We start from the raw sequence: 17,745 nt of genomic DNA on the forward strand, positions 1-17,745 counted from the left end.
AATCGGCAAAATAAGTCTATGGGGGTCTGTGAAAAAAATCACACAGCATTCAGATGCCATCTAAATGCTTTCTGTATTTCATGGACTGCTAGATAGGAAAATATAGAGAGACTGTGTTTTTCTGTTTCTCATCTGAGAAAAACTGATTAAACGTATAACAAACTCTGATGACAAAAGCTGACACATTGACCAAACTCTGATGTAACTCTGCTCTGATAAAGAAACGCTGGTGAAATTTGGATGGATTTTCTTGTATGAGAAAATCACTGATGTTTGAATGAGCCCTAAGTGTGAAGTACCCTGTTTGTAGGTAAACCTGTTTGTTCTCCTTTTAATGTATTCATTTTTTATACCTCACTATTGGAATAAAATATATGCAAAGCCTGGTCACAGGTCCTCTTTACAAGGAATCTGGCAACATGAGTTCACACTCTACCCAAAGTCAATAACGAGAGACCTGTCAATCTTCTGCCACACTGGGAAGAGCTGGACAGGGCCAGTACCAACCTAGTCTAATCTCTGGCTATGGCCCCAGTCAGATCTTCTAACTACATTTTATCTAAAATTTCAGACACTTAAACCTGGCTGCAGTGATGCATTCAGGCTCCGATTCATGTTTCTCATGGTTTAGATAGCATGAATCAGCTGATCGCTTCCCTTTCATCTCTTTCTTACCCTGTAGCATGAACAGGTGAAGCATTGCTTTTAATTAATGACGACTTGTATACTGTTTGCTATAGTTCATCAAGTGATTGCCTTTTCTTCTAGATATTATTTTGTTCCCAGCAGCTGAACCTTTGATAATCCATGAATATGTACATTCCCCCAAGCTGTGTATCCACGAAGAACTTCACATGACATATGTATAAATATATTTCACCTCTCGCAAATGATGTCCTGATATTCTGAGGCTAGACAACGCCATTCCTACAGTGACTGAGGTCACACAATCTGCAGTGCCTGTTTCACATGTAAGTCTCCGATCTTGTGTATTCTCCAATGATAGCAATCTGGTAATTGACCAAGTGGAGCACGGTCTGTAACTGGTTTTATTCAACTATGTCTCTAAACATGTTGTGCTGGCTAACTAAGTATAATTTGTTAATGGTATTGCATGATTTTTTTGCATGAAATTCTAGATATTTCTATTGCAGGACAACCACATAGGGCCTTAGGACATGATTTTTCACTATAAGATATATCATACATATTACATATAACTACTCTATGTGTCATCTGGGACTGATGCTCTTTATGCTTATGTTCTTGGTTTTGCATGAGACTTATATATTTATTATTATTTGGACTCTTTATAGTCTCTGAGTAAGATCTTCTGTTTGTGGATGACATACACAGTAAAAGTGGATTGCCTCACTTGCAAATAAGGTAACCAAATGCTCTGACATCTGTAAAATGATCACATCATTGTATGAAGCAATAGCTAAGTAAACATCAAGCATATACAATAGTTCTCCTTAAAATACTATGAGACTTATGGAGATATGACAAGCAATAGCACCATACCTCCTCCATAGCAACTCAATTTTTGAGGAATGATGGGGAAAATACAGGTGCTTCTCACTAAATTAGATTATCATCAAAATGTTAATTTATTTCAGTTCTTGAAAATAAAAAGTGAAACTCATATATAGAGTGATTACAGAGTGATATATTTCATGTGTTCATTCCTGTTAGTGTTGATGATTATGGCTTACAGCCAATGAAAACCCAAAAGTCATTATCTCAGTAAATTATAAAAAACAAAATTAGAAAATTAACAAAAAAACACCTGCACAGGCTTCCTAAGCATTTTAAAAGGTTCCTTAGTCTGTTTCAGTAGGCTCTGCAATCATAGGGAAGACTGCTGACTTGACAGATGTCCAGAATGCAGTCATTGACACAATCCACATGGAGTGTATGCCACAAAAGGTCATTGCTAAAGAAGCCGGCTGTTCACAGAGTACTGTATCCAAGCATATTAATGGAAAGTGGAGTGGAAGGAAAAAGTGTGGTAGAAAAAGGTGCTCAAGCAACCGGGATAACCGCAGCCTTGAAAAGATTGTTAAGAAAAGGCCATTCAAACATTTAGGGGAGATTCACAAGGAGTAGACTGCTGCTGGAATCATTGCTTCAAGAGCCACCACACACAGACGTATCCAAGACATGGGGGCTACAAGTGTCACATTCCTTGTGTCAAGCCACTCATGACCAATAGACAACACATCTTCCTTGGGCCAAGGAAAAAAAGTACTGGACTGTTGCTAAATGTCCAAGGTGTTGTTTTAAGATGAAAGTTAATTTTGCATTTCATTTGGAAATCAAGGTCCCAGAGTCTGGAGGAAGAGTGGTGAGGCCTCAGTCCAAGCTGCTTGAGGTCTAGTGTGAAGTTCCCACAATCAGTGATGGTTTGGGGAGCCAAGTCATCTGCTGGTGTAGGTACACTGTGTGTTTTATCAAGATCAAAGTCAGTGCAGCCAGTCTGCCAGGTATTTTTAGAGCAACCTGGGCTTCCATAACACCTCAGCAGTGCCACAGGCTGATTTCCTCCATGCCAGGCCGCAATGATGCAGTAATTGATGCCAAAGGAGCCCCGACCAAGTATTGAGTGCATTTACTGAGCATACATTTCAGTAGGCCAACATTTCGGACTTTAAAATCATTTTTCAAGCTGGTGCTATAAAGTATTCTAATTTACTGAAATAAAGACTTTTGTGATTTCATTGGCTGTAAGCCATAATCCTCAACATTAACAGAAATAAACACTTGAAATAGATCATGCTGTTTGTAATGACTCTATATTAAATACATTAATATATTACATATATTACGAGTTTTATTTTTTGCATTAAAAAACTGAAATAAATCAACTTTTTGATGATATTCTAATTTAGTGAGAAGCATCTGTAAATCTCCCATTGTTGCAATGGGTGGCAGAAAGTGCAGATAGGTCCAGAACATTTATCACATGTCCTGGTATAATCTACCAGCTCTAATGAGCAAGATGTTTAAGTAAATACCTGCTTTAGTTGTTTTAGTATGCTTGTCATTTAACACATTAGCATTGTAAAATGCCTGAGGCAGATCCTTCATCTTTGCATACACTGGGTATGACAATGATAGATGTTATCAAAATAAATGCTTTGAATGCTTAAATACTATAAATTGGAGCAATCAGGTTGTATAAATAGTTAATGCCGGGTCAGTATCAAGAAGTCAGAGTCGGGAACAAACCCATAGTCACACATAGCGACTTACCAGCGATACCGACACCGATATCAAGGTGTCAGGATCGCTGGTAAGTCGCTATGTGATCGCTGGTGAGCTGTCACACAGACAGCTTCACCAGCTGATGATCAGCACAGCGATGCTGAGCGCCCGGCATCGCTGTGTTCATTAGCGCTGATGCCATATCCTTGTAAAAAATAGAATTAAAATAAAAAATATTGTTTTATTCCCACCTTCCGACGTCCCGCGCAGCCTTCCTCTCTCCACGCTCCGGTCCCAGTAATCCTTTGCGAGAATGACGGCGAGAGTCACGGTCTCGCGGGAGCGCAAAGTCTCGCGGTCATTCGTGCAAAGGATCACTGGGACCGGGAGCGTGGAGAGAGGCGGGATGGCTGCGCGGGATGTCGGAAGCTGAGAATAACAATATTTTTTATTTTAATTCTATTTTTTACAGCTGATCGCTGGTCTTCCGCCTGTCACACGCAGCAATGCGTGCTGGCCAGCGGGAGCCCAGCGACCAAAAAAATGTCTAGAGGTTTCTTACAGCGATCAGCAATACCGGCAGGGGGGCCGCTCGCTGATCGCTGTCACACACAGCGATCTCGCTGGTGAGATCGGTGTTACGTCACAAAAGTTGTGACTCAGCAGCGATCTCGCTAGCGAGATTGCTATGTGTGACTCTAGCTTAAGCCAGTAGGAAAGTCTAAACACAAGTAAATTTCAAGAACTGGAAGTGCAGAATAAGCTAGAGTAGCTCAGAAGAAGTAAACCTGAGGGAGAAACACCTATAACTGGTAATTGGAAGCAGCAAGTTAAGGGTTAAAATATTGTATAGCCCAACTCAAGTCTCACAACAGGGAGTTAATGATGCAATACTTTCAGAAATTAAACCCAAAGCTCCCTGCATGGATGGCAGTACAAGTCCGAGAATACTACATAGAATTGCTGCCATGTTGTTCCATGTCATCCGCAATGAATGTGTGGTGCAGCCTACTGGCAAAAGCAGAATGACTGAGTACAGATTTAGATGTTGCTGCTATTTTTTTGTACTAGAAAAAGAGGTTAACCCCTTAATGACAAGTGACATACTGGATACGTCATATGCTGCCTCCCTTATTTTTATGTGGACTCACAAGTTGACCTTGCATCTTTGCTGATATAAGATGGCTGCGATAATCAGGAATTGTGCACAACTAAGGTCAAGGTCAGACTTGCAAGTACAATGCGAGAAACTGGCGCGAGTCTCTTGCATCGATACCTGGCATTGCCGCCGGTACTTGGAACCGGAGTGTGTGGCTGCATGTATTCCTATGCAGCCGCAAACTCCAGTCCGAGTGTCGGCTGCACTGCCCGGTATTGATGCGAGTATCCGCATTGTACTTGCAAGTCTGACCCCAGCATTACAGATAGGCTCGTAGCCTGTTAAGTGTCGCTCTTACAGCACGCCGACACGGGATCGCGCTATTCGATGTGCCCATGACTTGATCAATGCCATGATGCTGAAGACCCCTTTGCCTGTCATGACAGTACTCCTGTGAAAGACAGCTTCTGACTGGCTTTCATAGGTGACCATGATTTTTGCTACATACAGCAATACTGTGGCATTACTGTATATAGCACAAGCGTTTGGATGATCGCAGGTTCAAGTTCCCTAAACAGATTGTCAAACACAGTGAGAAGTAAAATAAAAATGTTCTATAAAAATATGAAAAAAAAAATTAGACCACCATCCTTTTCCCCGCATTAAAAATTAAGAAATGAGAAAAATAAACACATAATTGATATCAACTACTGAAAGCCAAAAAAGAGTAAATATTTCTCTCTCACCCATGACAGCACCACGGAGAGAGGGGATCCGCCCTTCAGGGACAGGAACCTACAGAAAAAGGGCGGTACCTCTCCTCCGCCTTCAGTTGGGTTCCTGTCCCTGACGGGGGGACCCACAGTACGGCGTACCTGTGAGGAGTCCGGGGCCGGCCTGTCCGGGTATCGGCAGCGGGGAGGCCCCTGTCGCGGCAGGTGCGGTGCCCAAAGCCGCCACCGCCGGGGCCGATGCGGGCTGCCGAGTGAGCGGGGGGGAGAGACGCCGGAGTCGCCGCTCCGGAAAGGAGGTCGGGGCTCAGTGGGACCCGGTGGAGCATGGGCAGCGCCATGGTACGGAGAGTACCAAGATGGCCGCTGCCCCGGAAGTAGACCAACGACTTCCGGGTCCCGAAACCGGGCGCATGCGCAGGAGCGCGCTTCCCGACCAGCGCGTGCAGAGGGAGCGGTGACGTCACGCGGCGCCAAGTTTAAAAAAGGTGAGGTGCAGAAACTCCTGGCTGGAAGCAATCCTAACAATGGAGGATAGCGACCAGCAACAGGAGCAGAGGCAGCAGCTGAAACAGCAGCAGCAGCAGCACCACCAACACCACCACCGACAAAAGGAACGAAACACAGAGTGGCATTCCAGCAGTCACTCCACGCGGCGTAGCACGTAAGCAGCGAGGAGCAGAACGCCACCAGGAGATCAGCCTATACAGGACCTGACTCCGTCTCCCGAACCGGTACCTGCAGCCGCGCGCCTTTTTTGGGGTAAGTGATCTTTGTGAATGTCACCCTTGTAATGCAATCCCTCTCCCTTATTAGGGAAAGAAGAAGGCTAAAAAGAAGAACAGGGAATGTCCCACTTGCGCTAAACCCCTACCGGTATCATGGGAGAAAAAACTATGCGAGTCCTGTACAAAAGAAATTGTTTGTCAGGAGACTCCGGATTTCGCATCTGACCTAAGGGCCGCAATTAAATCAGAGGTCCAGAGTGCCCTCGAATCCCTTAAACATAAGGATAAACCGAGGAAAAAAGACACGGTAGAAACCTCCCAGTCAGACTCTTCCACATCGAGAGAAATCTCGACTAAATCCTCAGAATCCGCCTCCTCATCCTCAGACGAGGAAACAGGAGGACGCCATTGTTTTCCCCTAGAAGAGGTAGACAAACTGGTGAAAGCTGTAAGGTCTACCATGGGGGTATTGGACCCGAGGCCGGATAAGACAGTCCAGGACATAATGTTCGGGGGGCTAGGCCAGAAAAAACGGAGAGTATTTCCGCTAAACGAAATCGTCAAGGGTCTAACCAACAGGGAATGGGACAAGCCAGACAGGAAAAATACTACAGTCCCTTCCCTTAAAAGGAAATATCCCTTTGAGGAGGAGGCATCCACGTCTTGGGACAGAGCCCCGAAACTCGATGTGGCAGTCGCTAAAGCCTCAAAGAAATTCGCCCTTCCCTTTGAGGACATGGGCACCCTCAGGGACCCCGTAGATAAGAAGGCAGATACCTTTCTAAAGGGGGCTTGGGAGTCTGCAGGTGGTAACCTCAGGCCAGCGATAGCGGCGACATGTACCTCAAGAGCCCTAATGGTATGGGTGGACCAACTTGAGAAACAGCTGAGGGAAGGGACACCTAGAGATAAAATTCTAGATTCTATCCCAGTAATAAGGGGAGCGGCTGCATTCCTAGCAGACTCATCGGCCGATTCAGTCAGACTGTCGTCCAAAACAGCAGCACTTTCAAACGCGACCCGAAGGACACTATGGCTTAAAAATTGGCCAGGGGACCTTCAGACCAAAATGAAATTATGTTCCATCCCCTGTGAAGGAAAATTCCTTTTTGGGGAAACGTTAGATGACATCCTCCAGAAAGCAGGGGACAAGAAAAAAGGATTCCCAAATTTAGGGCCAGCGGCATTTAAAAGACCCTTTCGGAATAGGAGGTTTTTTCAGAGAAGACCACCAAGGGAACAAAAGTGGGATGATAAAAGAAGAGATAGAGGCTTCTTCTTTAATAACTCTCCCCGGGACAAAAAGCCCTCCAAGTGACAGTACGCCAAGGGTGGGAGGAAGGTTATCCTTTTTCCTTCCAGCCTGGAGGAGAATTTCAACAAACCCCTGGATAATAAACCTAATCCAGGAGGGCCTAAGGATAAACTTTTTCTCTCTCCCGCCTCAAAAATATGTAACAACGCCGCTGAGAGCCAGCATGCGAGAACAGGAAGCGCTAGAAAGCGAGGTTCTAGGCCTAGTAAAAAAAGGAGTCCTCCAGGAGGTCCCCCTGCAGGATATGGGCAGAGGGTTCTACTCCCCTCTTTTTCTAGTGACCAAACCAGACGGCACCTTTCGTACAATTATAAATCTGAGAAACCTAAACAAATACGTCAAGAACCAGAGCTTCAAAATGGAGTCGATCAAATCTACCACCAAAGTCCTGTTCCCAAACTGCTACATGACTGTGTTGGACCTCAGCGACGCTTATTATCACGTCCCTATCCACAAAGACTCCAGGAAGTATCTGAGGTTAGCCGTCTCAATAAAAGGCAAGGTCAAAGAATTTCAGTACAGAGCCCTGCCGTTCGGAATATCGATAGCCCCGTGAGTATTCCACCAAAATAGTAGCGGAAATGATGGCTCATATAAGGGAACAAGATATAATAATCCCGTATCTAGATGATTTCCTAATAGCGGGCAGCTCGGCTCAAAAATGCAGGGAACAGAGAGACAGGGTGATGAACACTCTACAAGACCTGGGCTGGCTTCTAAATCTAAAAAAATCAAGATTGGAGCCCAGCAGGGTACAAGAATTCTTGGGCCTAACACTAGACTCAAGCATTCAGGAGTGTCGCCTCCCAAACCACAAAAAGGAGAAGATCGCTCAAATTACAGCAAGAGCAATCCAAAATCCCTCCATGACACTAAGGAAGGCCATGTCACTGTTGGGTTCACTATCTGCCTGCCTACCAGCAGTTCAATGGGCTCAGTTACACACGAGAAATCTCCAGTGGGACGTATTGGCCAACCAGGCAGAAGTAGGGGGACACCTAGAGGGTCGCATTACCCTAAATTCAAGCACTATTCATTCCCTAGCTTGGTGGGGAAACCAGGAGAACCTGTCCAAAGGGATCCCCTGGGCACCAAAGATAACACACGTAGTGACAACAGATGCCAGTCCCACAGGATGGGGAGCGCACATGAACAACGAGGTGACTCAGAGCGAATGGGGAAATCAAGAATTAAGAGCCTCCTCAAATCAAAAGGAGCTTCTAGAAGTAGGCTATGCCCTGACACACTTCCTACCCCTACTCCAGAACCACCATGTCCGTATCCTTTTGTCAATCGGGTCACAGTGGCCTATATAAACCACCAGGGGGGAACCAGGTGCCGAACCCTAATGGACACATCCGCCAAAATCCTCAAACTAGCGGAGGCAAACCTATTATCTCTGACAGCCCTACACATCCGCGGTACAGAGAATCAAAGGGCAGACTTTCTGAGCCGCACCCAATTGCGACAGGGGGAATGGGTACTAAAGCAGTCCATTTTTCGGCAGATTGTAAAAATGTGGGGGACCCCAGACGTGGATCTGTTCGCCGACTTCAAAAACAAAAAAGTAGACGCCTTCTGCTCCCTAGATCCCAGGGGGAATCCTCTAACTCTGGACGCATTTATGCTCCCATGGACACAGAATCTAACATATGCCTTTCCCCCAATCATGCTCATTCCAGCAGTCCTAAAGAAAGTCAGGCAGGACAGGGCAAGAATGATACTGATAGCCCCCTTCTGGCCCAAAAGAACCTGGTTTTCCTGGCTAAGAATGCTCTCAGTAACCGACCCATGGGTCCTACCGGATCTCCCTGACCTGCTATCGCAGGGCCCAGTGCTACATCCTCAGGCACCGAACCTCCATTTAACAGCATGGAATTTGAGAGGGCACTGATGAGGGACAGGGGTTTTTCAGAAAACCTGATAACTACACTACAAAAGAGTAGGAAACCGGTTACAATGAGAGCTTATGGTAGAATATGGAAACAATTTCTATCCACCTCTAGGGCAAAGGTTCAGGACGGGGTTCAGATTGATAAGATCCTAGAATTCCTACAAGTGGGCCTAGAACAGGGTCTGGCGGTCAACACATTAAAAGTACAAATAGCGGCATTAGGCGCGCCCTCTATAACCATGATGTGGCAGGTGACCCCTGGGTAGCACGGTTTATTAAAGCCGCAACCAGATCGAGGCCAATAGCCAGTCAAAGATTACCATCATGGGACCTGAATCTTGTACTTTCAACACTGACAGGCCCTCCGTTTGAACCAATTCACTCGGCACCCCTAAAAATCCTATCTCTTAAAACGGTGCTTCTGGTGGCACTAACATCAGCCCGAAGAGTGAGCGATATTCAAGCCTTGTCAGCGGGGCCTCCTTTCACAAAAATTCTAGAGGATAGAGTTATCTTAAAACCTGACCCAGCCTATTTGCCCAAAGTGTCATCACATTTTCACAGGTCCCAGGAGGTAGTCCTTCCTTCCTTCTGCCCAAATCCAAAAAATAAGGGGGAAGAAAAGTTCCACACTTTAGATGTTAAAAGGTGCCTAGTACAGTACTTAGAGGCCGCCAAAAAGTGTAGGAAGGAAGGCTCTCTCTTTGTATGTTTCCAGGGTCCTCGGAAGGGGCTCAAAGCATCCAAGAGTACCCTGGCAAGGTGGATAAGGGATGCGATTGCCCTGGCATATTCATCCAGCGGGAATACCATCCCAGAAGGGCTGAGAGCTCATTCCACAAGGGCAATGGCGACCTCATGGGCTGAAAGATCTGAGGTATCAATAGAACAAATCTGTAAGGCGGCCACCTGGTCATCGCCTTCGACCTTTTTTAGGCACTATAGATTAGATCTAGCCTCTACATCTGACCTGACCTTCGGGAGAAGGGTCCTTCAGGCGGTGGTCCCTCCCTAAGCTACCAATCTCTGAAATTCTCTCCGTGGTGCTGAGAGAGAATAGCTTAGTTACTCACCGATAACGGTGTTTCTCGGAACCCATGACAGCACCCAGAGCGACCAGAATGGTGACCGGTCTGCAAACCCTGTCTTATGAGGAAAGGTTGCAGGATTTGGGATTGTTTAGTTTGCAAAAGAGAAGACTGAGAGGAGACTTAATAGCTGTCTACAAATATCTAAAGGGCTGTCACATTGTAGAAGGATCAACTTTATTCTCATTTGCACAAGGAAAGACTAGAAGCAATGGGATGAAACTGAATGGGAGGAGACACAGATTAGATATTAGAAAAAACTTTTTGACAGTTGGAGTGATCAATGAGTGGAACAGGCTGCCACGAGAAGTGGTGAGTTCTCCTTCAATGGAAGTCTTCAAACAGAGGCTGGACAGACATCTGACAGGGATGATTTAGCGAATCCTGCTTTGAGCAGGGGGTTGGACCAGATGGCCCAGGAGGTCCCTTCCAACTCTACGATTCTATGATTCTATGATTCACCCGCTTATTCCCCTCCCCTTCACGAGTATAGTGAGCACGTGTTATTGTTAGTAGAGTGTTTCCGTTTAGGCACGGTGCTTTGATAAGTAAGCAGTATTATAATATTGTGTATGTATTTCTGTTGTCTAACTAACCTGGAGACCCTCTGATGCTCTGTAACCAACTGAAGGCGGAGGAGAGGTACCGCCCTTTTTCTGTAGGTTCCTGTCCCTGAAGGGCGGATCCCCTCTCTCCGTGGTGCTGTCATGGGTTCCGAGAAACACCGTTATCGGTGAGTAAATAAGCTAATCTTCAAAGAGTTTAGAAAAGATATAATGAAATTTATTGAATCAACAGATACATTACATTAATAACAAAGACCATGATGAATAGCAATGCCATAATTGGAAAGATTTTTTTCTATGCATTGATTGGAGTTGTAAGCGCAATACCCAAGCCTATTTTCCTTGAACAGGAAGCAGGCAACACTCAATATACTAGTATGTCATACAGACCAAGTCACAATTAAGTGATATACAGATCAGGAATGTTACACATACTTAATTAAAATGTAAAAAAAAAAAAATACTTTATTTAGAAATAATATAAAATTTGACAAACAAATCATATAAAACCAGCTGCCTGGTTGGATTTGCATATTACTTAGTCTAGCTGCAAAGGCAGAATCACAATGTCAAAAAAGGGAAAATATTACCTTATATATCTTATAAATGAAAGGGAATAATTTCAGTCCTTGTTATGTAATTGCATATTTTTTACTGCTGCTGTAGCTGTTCTCCTTGCCTAGGTGGGTTTGAGACAACCGCTTTTATATGTTTTGATTGTCAAATTTTATATTCCTTCTTAATAAAGTATTTTTGGGGATTTTAGTCAAGTATGAGTAACACTCCTGATCTGTATGTCACTTAATCTGTCACCCCATTTTTCGAGTATCAGCAGCCGGCACCGTCATCAGGGGCTTATCTACAGCATTCTGTAATGCTATAGATAAGCCCCCGATGTAACCTGAAAAATAAGAAAAATGAGTACTCACCGGGGGGTCGGTCCGGTCTTGGTCCGATGGGTGTTGTGGTCCGGCGCCTCCCATCTTCTAACGGTGACGTCCTCTTCTTTGCTGCCTGTCGTGGCTCCTGCGCAGGCGCACTGCTTTGCGCTGTTGAGGGCAGAGCAGAATACTGCAGTGCGCAGGCACCGAATCTCACCGTTGGGACCTCTAGACCCAGGCTAGAGTTCTGCTAAACCCGCCACCACGCGTCGGGACAGCACAGACATTTGACCTTGGACAGTCGACACCCTCTCTACCTCTTCCCGGCGTCCGATGCCGTGACACTGTCTTCTGAGTGGAGCTCTCCTTCTCCCGCCGTACTATTCCCTCCAGGGGTGATGTTCCCTCCAATTAGCAGGACCTTCAAGGGGTGAGCGGATCTTTGCCATCTCTTTTCCCGAGTAGGGCAATTTTTGGACAGGTGTCCCACTCTTCTGCACACCAGCACTCACGTCTGTGTCTCCTGGTTGGTGCTTTGGTCTGAATCGTCAACCTCGGTGGGAAGTATCTCTCATCTGCAGTTGCTCTTCACTCCAGGATATGAGGTAACACTCTGAAGCAGACACTGAAGTCTTCTTCATGCTCCGCACCTCTCCTCTATCTCCCTTCGTCTGCTTTCACGTGTTACCTCGGGGTATGCCGCTGGTCAACAAGACAGCAGTTAGGGCTTCTCCAAGACTCTTGATTTTTTTTCCCAAATTCCTCTTATCTTCAGCTGTGAATCATGGGTCCATGACGTCTCTTCTTCATTCGGGCTGAGTACTCTGCAATTGTAGCATGTAGGCGGTCTTCTTCGCCGAGTGGCACTAGTGTCACGTTGGGGGGGCCGTCTCTCTGTCTCGCACCCCCTCTCCTTTGTACCCAATGAAACAGTCGCATGCGCAGCTCCCCTATGTCAGTGGGGTCCCCATGCGTCTCCTCAAGTATACGTAGTACTTTGTCCAGGGTATCTCTTGCCTGGGTGGGTCTAAGCATAATAGAGTCCCATGCATCTTCCACTAGGGCCATCACAATTATTTCTGCCTCCAGGGCCGGCATCATGGAATGCATCCGCATCATCCCTCGAGTGCGCTCCTTCCAACTCGACAACATAACATTGCATCTAGTGAATTTTGGAAAATTAATTAATATGGCTCCCAGGGAAATGCTAGACCTGGGGCCTCTACAAATTGCTTGGTCTGCCCCCTCCACACCATTATGTGACATCTTGCCAACTACGCCACTTGTAATAATGCTACAGGTACTGATGATGTCACCACTGATCGGAGTCAGACCAAGAGCTAGGGTCCCGTTACACTAAACGACACACCAGCGATCCCAACGACGATACGACCTGGTCAGGATCACTGGTGCGTCGCTACATGATCGCTGGTGAGCTGTCAAACAGGCAGATCTCACCAGCGATCAGGACAAGTGAGGACGCTGGTAACCAGGGTAAATAGCGGGTAACTAAGAACGCGCGTCGTTTAGTTACCCACTGTGTACCCTGGTTACCAGCGTGCTCACGCTGGGAGCTAGTATCCAAGTTAGGCAGCGGGTAACTGCAAGTGCTTAGTTACCTGCTGTTTACCTTGGATACCAACTCCCAGAGTGAGCACGCTGGTAACCAGGGTACACAGCGGGTAACTAAGCGCCACAAGTGTTGAGCGACTTCAATATTGTCGATCACACTCATTTAGCGTCCTGAACTCAGAGCGTGTAACTACAATCGAAATGCTTCTGTGTGATGTGCAATATTTTAGCATTTGGGGCCCCATTTTAAAATTGGCCTAGGGCCCCACTTTGCCTAAAACCGGCCCTGCTCATACACATGACATGATGCAGCATCACAGATCACAACCTCTGCCAGGGCCTCCTATATAAGATACACACACACCATACTCTTATATGGCCTAATACAGTATGTCATATGAGGCCTGAATACCGACTGTACAGACCACATTATCATCCTCCTGTATGCCGTACATAGGCAGAGAGTGCGGTCTGTACAGTATCTAAGAGGTCGACACTCAGTATGTCTTATAGGGTGACTAATAGGAGGCTGACACTCAGTATGTCTTATAGGGGGTCTAATAGGAGGCCGACACTCAGTATGTCTTATAGGGGGCCTAATAGGAGGCCGACAGTCTATATGTCTTATAGGAGGCGACACTCTGTATGTCTTATAGAGGGCCTAATAGGAGGCTTAATAGGAGGCCGACAGTCTGTGTGTCTTATAGGGGGCCTAATAGGAGGCCGACACTCTGTCTTATAGGGGTGTAATAGGAGGCCGACAGTCTGCATGTCATATACGAGGCCAATATGCTATACATACCGCAATATCGGCATCCTATATACTGTACATACCACACTCTCAGCCTCTTATAGAAAGTATCTGTTATAGGAGACCAAGAGTGCGGTCTGTATGTGATATAGGATGCCAAGAGTGCAGTGTGTACGATATATGAGGCTGAGAGTGCGGTCTGTATGTGCTATAGGATGCCAAGAGTGCAGTCTGTACGATATATAGGAGGCTGAGAGTGCGGTCTGTATGTGCTATAGGATGCCAAGAGTGCAGTCTGTATGATATATAGGAGGCTGAGAGCGTTCTCTTTTGCACACTGTACAGCTTGCCCAATGGCACGTTTTGGTGGGAGAGCCCAAAAAAATGAACGCGTAATAAAACCCTTTATGTTAGCCATAGGGTGGGCCCCTAGAGTCAATTCCCCTGGTGGGCCCTAGGCACCCCAGTCTGACCCTGGCAGGGTCTTTTTTCTCCCACGTTGGCACCCTCAACAGTGACGCTTGAAGTCTCTGTAGTCTCTCCTCTGGATGAAGCTGGGACCTCAGGGGTTAAAGCAGGAAGCAGGGAGACGCTTGGAAACTGAGTCTCTCCTGCTTTAAATCTCTGAATGATACATTGACAGTATCTCTGCAGGAACGATGCTGCGCACACTGGGAAGTCTCTGACACACTCTGGGGTCTTGGCACAGCGGTCCCCGGGACTGCGCTCACGGGTCACTATCTCTGCACTGTCAGGGGAGAAGTCTCCTCTGGTCACGGAGGCTACTGAGTCCACGTACTCACATACAGCTTTCACTATGTCTCAAATTTCAGTATCAGTGCTCTGAAGGGGAGTCCTCTCTCTCTGGGAGAGCTGTGCTGCAGCCTGCTTTCTCTCTGGTGTGCTCCCCCCTGTCTCTGGCACACTCTCCTCTGTGACTGGCGCACTCTGCTTTCGTGCCCTCTGCCTGCACAACTTCCAGTCCTCAGCCCCTTCCTTTTCCTCCCTGCCCCTTGCAGTCACATGTTCCAGTTGGTCCAGGGCAGAAAGTCTTCCCCCTGGCAACCCTGCTGTCTGGCTAAGTGGTTCCGGATAAGGAGCAGGGGAGGTAACCTCCTTTGATCTCTTTTTCCTCTTCACCCCCTTACAGAAGTATGACAATTGTCACAATTCTAAGTAGATAAGTCTAGGTACTTGCTCTGATTGCCCGATATATTAAATTTTTAGAAACATATATGGTAATATCTGTTAAGCGTCAGATTCCTGCAGCTGCACAGCAGGAAACCAGAGCCATACATCCAGCAGTCTCCCATTCCTTTCCGAGCGCTCAGGGACCTGTACAGCAATCTTGGCGATCCAGGCGCCCTGCTCAGACCAGCTCTCTGGGTCTGGATGTTGCTGCCACCTCTGTACCAGCAATTGTAGCGCAACCTGCTTTGCAGGAAACCACTCCAGAGGCTAAGTCCTCTCGCCACACTACTGGGCATGCCCACAAGACGATCTCCCAGTGAAGATCGGGGGTCACGTACTCAGGTCCTTGTCCTGATCTGATTGGCCCATCTCAGAGGTCTGGAAGGTCCCGGAAGCGCATGGCTATAAAAGGCCCGCATGGCTACTCGCCCATGCGCTAGTATAGACTATACTTGCTATGTGTGAATGGTGATGGATGTATGATTCTGGTGACTCACTCATTATGAAACCCCTTCCCTCTGATATTACGTATGTGGTTAGGGAATTAGAGTTATAGTCAGCGCCAGTCAGTGGCAAGCCATACGCCACAGTGCATACCGCACCGCTACACTAGCGTCCGATAGTGTGATGCCTCACGGCACTGTCGTACAGCGGCAGTAGTTACCGCCGCGTGCAGTTAGCAGCACTTACTGGTGTCCACGGTACCGAAGCCGCACGCATTGTAGGTCAAGACGGACACCGACCTCTGCCTTGCGCCGTGTCCTGTGACCATATACCGTGTGTGCACGCCAGCTGAGACCTGTGAAGCTAACACGCTCGTCATTTATGCTTTATTTAAACTAAAGTGCCTCTGTGAGTTTAACAAAGTCTGCTCTGCGCACCTCGGGTGACGTTTAACCCGAGCGCAGTATACCGCCATATAGCGAATCTGCCATTACTCAGCAGTGGTTGTTACACCTACTGCATGGTGGACCCCGGGCGGCGAACGCACTTCCTATTATTTATATTTAGTGCTTTCCGCCCTCCCTAACAATAACAGACCAAACCCAAAATAAAATGTAATCTATGGTGCATTACCCATGCCCCACGATGTATGGCCTGATGTCCCAACATACTTTTCATGATAGCCTTCTTCTTGTGGTGGAGCTCTTGAGTTCTTTGAAATCTTGAAGGGATTTCAGTCAGGGTTTCCATTTACAAGCAACTTTCACAGTTGGATGATGTAACAGTTTCCAAGCACACTGTTATACAACACTGTTCCGGGCAACTTAGATAGTAAGATTTTAATCAAGCTGCTTCTCGTCATAAGGTACTGACACACTTAGCGATGTACCAGCGATCCCGACCAGCGATATGACGTGGTCAGGATCGCTGGTACATCACTAAGTGGTCGCTAGTGAGCTGCCACACAGGCAGATCTCACCAACGACATAGCAGGGGTCGGGGGTCGCTACTTACCTGTCAGACGCGGCGATCCTGTGTCCTCCTGCCCGGCTCCACGCTCGTCTCTCCACAGGAAGCGCCGCAGGAAGCTGACGACGAGAAACAGTCCAGGACGTTCTCGCGCGATTAGCGATAACCAGCGGGGGAGCAGGTCGTAGGTAAGTATCAGACATAGCGATATCGCTAGCAATATCGCTATAACGTCACAAGTTATAGCGATATTGCTAGCGATATCGCTTAGTGTGACAGTGCCTATACAATTCTTCCAGGCAAACATACATGAAAGTCTTTTCACAGGCAATTTCTCTTCACACACAGTGTCTTTACACAGAGCATGAACTGTACCTTACTGGGCAATGAGGTGGGCACATTAGGAGGGATGAGTCCACTACTGTCGGTTATCTCTCACTCTTATCCTGCTGTAAAACAGAGATTGCTCCTGGATAGAGAAGAGTGAATATTTCAGTGTTCGATTCAGATTATGTTCCCTGAATTTGCAATATTCGCCGAACGCCATTCACCTCATTGGGAGTAAAAAACAAACACATGCACAAAACCTTATAACGGCCCCAAATGCTGCCAAAACACAAAATTAGGAGCAGACACCAGGAAAGTGGCCTCAATTTACTCACAGTACTATAGGCCTGACGGTCTTGGATGCCTACTGATAAAGGCAACTCGCATGAAGGAGGCCCAACCTTGAGTGTGTAGAAAGATGCACCGGATCAGGGGTACCGCTCTTGTGCCAGTCTGGGAACTGTCGGGGCTTTCACCATAGTTGCCGGGGGGAAGCTTTCTGACACAGACAGACCTCTGAACTCAACAGCAGATGGCGTGTCAAGGATAAGAGGCTGTGCACGGGAAAGCATCAGTCTTGGAGGAAAGACAGAGCGCGTTGCAGGGGAAGGTTTGTTCTCCCTCCTTAGAGCAACGTGATAGCGCAGCCCTGCGCTGTAGATCCCCGAGATACGAGCACACTGACTGTGAGTAGGAAGCTGCTGTGTTCCCGCTCGCTCCTGTTACTGAGAAGCTGACTCATACCATCCCGGTGATTGCTGCGACGGTGCCGCCTAAGACTGACCTGGTGACTCACACGGAATTGGGTAATTCCTCCCCCATCTCCACCGCAAAACCGAGTCAAGCACCGCTGGTGGTGTTTCAGACTGTGCCGCATTCCACACGATGAACTGTGAACGCAGGATCTCGCTTAGGACAGCAAGGATATGCAGCCTTCATTGGGAACCAGATCCTCAACTTATTCAGGACCATGCCAAAGACT

General features: G+C 46.9%; 1 protein-coding gene across 5 annotated transcripts in view; it reads left to right on the plus strand.

Moving 5' to 3' along the window:
- Positions 1–823: 823 nt before the first annotated feature.
- LOC141083086 (acetylcholinesterase-like) overlaps positions 824–17,745 on the plus strand; it is a 218,923-nt gene continuing 202,001 nt past the window's right edge. For 2 of the 5 annotated variants that reach the window (XM_073567257.1, XM_073567259.1), the window contains exons 1-2: positions 878–971; positions 1,317–1,386. The gene's annotated coding sequence lies outside the window, so the exon portion shown is untranslated. Of the gene's footprint in view, positions 972–1,316; positions 1,387–17,745 lie in introns of all 5 variants that reach the window. The other 3 variants (XM_073567261.1, XM_073567260.1, XM_073567258.1) reach the window with 3 other exon arrangements.

Source organism: Dendrobates tinctorius, unplaced genomic scaffold (genome assembly GCF_039654945.1).
Source record: "Dendrobates tinctorius isolate UK_male_01 unplaced genomic scaffold, ASM3965494v1 ptg000019l, whole genome shotgun sequence".
Classification (NCBI taxonomy): Eukaryota; Metazoa; Chordata; class Amphibia; order Anura; family Dendrobatidae; genus Dendrobates; species Dendrobates tinctorius.